Consider the following 1953-nt stretch of genomic DNA (forward strand, 5'->3'; position numbering starts at 1 on the left):
TGTGAGTTTAGGAGGGTGGTCGTTTCACGATCGTCGAATCGTAAATGGAAATAATTTATTCGAAACGGTAAAGTTTCCGAATGAAAATTGGTATAGCAGTGGAAAATTCAAAAATAGAAATGCATGACAAAATCAAGTTTTTCAAAAGGGTCAAGGTGGAAAATCGACCTTAAAATATATCGAGAAAAAAAAATGTCTGGAAGGGATCAAATTTTTAATAAAAGGAAAAGGAATAATGATATCTCGTTAGTAAAAATGAAAATTCTTGTTACACCGTCATAATTATTAAAAAAAAAAAAAAAAGGCGTTTGTTTTAAAATTTCACTTTTTTTTTACCAAACCCATTTTTTTTTTTTTGTGTTTTTTATTTTTATTTTGTCTTTTTTGTCTGAAAATTTAAATAACAAAACGAGACGAAATGCCGCGACAAAAAACAAAAAAAATTATTGATTTGTTTTCCTTAGGTTGTTGTTGTTTGTTTTGTTATAAATGCTTTACTTGTTTTGAGTTGGCACACAACAGTATAGAGTTTTATTAATAAAACTCTTCGTAATCGTTAATTTGTTTGTGCTAGGCTTGGCAATCAAGTTCTGTGTAACGTTCAAAAAAAAAAAAGGAAAAAAAAAGACAACTTGACAGAGAAAGTAAAAACAAAAACAAAATCCGAACGTCAGAATAGCAGACAGGAGTAATTTTTTTTTTTTTTTTTTTTTTTTTTCCTCCCCCCCCCGTTTTATTTCTTTCGTTACGGATTATGCAACAATTAAAAGTTTTATCGTTTTATGAAAAACTTTTCGAAAGAGAGAGAGAGAGAAATTTGAAAAAAGACCTGAAAAATTATTCAATAAAAACGCATTCGACACATCCTCCTGGTAAACAAAAACAAAAAAAAAAACGTTTGTTTATTTATTTATTATTTAGTTAATAATTTATTGGCATTCGTGTTAAAAGATTTTTTTTAAATGGGGATCGGGAGGGGGGTGGGAGGAGGAGGAGAGGAGGAAAGGGAGAGCGTCGTCGTTGTCGTTATCAATGATCAAATATATTTATTTTTATCGTGTTGTTAGTTGTTTTAACAGTTTGAATTTTATTAACAGATTATATTTGTTTTGTTTTGTTTTGGTTTGGTTTTGTTTGGTTTTTTTTTTCTCTCTCTCCTCATTTTCTACGGATTTTAGGGAGGATTGTTTAAAACTTTTAAAAAGTTAGATTTGTTCGAATGGAAAAAAGCATATCCGTCATCTTTTAATTTTGCGTCAAAAGATTTGTTGTTGCGACAAAAAAAAAAAAAAAAAAAAACGTTTAAACGCGACAAACGTTTAAAATGTTTATTAAAAAAAAATTCTGACGTTATTATTATTATTATTATTATTATTATTATTATTATTATTATTTTATTATTAAATTTAAAATTTATTATTTAAATTATTATTATTATTTTTTTTTTACCGTGAAAGTAGATAAAATATAAACTAGGAGCCATTTTTCAAGATTTCTTTAAAAACAAAACTCGAAGTAAAATTTGTTTGTTGCGGTTAAGCTGTGATGACACAAATTGTGCCGTAAGAAAGAAGAAAAAAAAAATTTCTATTTCACACATTTTAGTGAGAAGAAAAATTTCAAAAAAAAAAAAGAAAAGAAAAAGAAAAAACAAAAATCGAAGGTTAAATCGTTTTTTTAAAAATTTCACTTTTTGGTTTTGAAGAAATCGATTGATTGATTGATTGATTTATTGATTGATTGGCCATCATCGATCCGTGATTCATTCTTTAAAAAAAAAAAAAAACAATAAGAATGAATTCAGTTTTAAATAAATCAATAATTTTTTTGTTTTTGTTTTACTCGTGCGCGTTATCATAATTTGATAACAAAGAGATTGATAACACAATCCATTTATTTTCCCTTAAAAAAAAAAAAAGGATGAAAACTTTTAAGGTTTGAAATTTCGTTTTT

The sequence above is a fragment of the Pediculus humanus genome, genomic scaffold (genome assembly GCF_000006295.1).
Source record: "Pediculus humanus corporis 1103172107674 genomic scaffold, whole genome shotgun sequence".
Classification (NCBI taxonomy): domain Eukaryota; kingdom Metazoa; phylum Arthropoda; class Insecta; order Psocodea; family Pediculidae; genus Pediculus; species Pediculus humanus.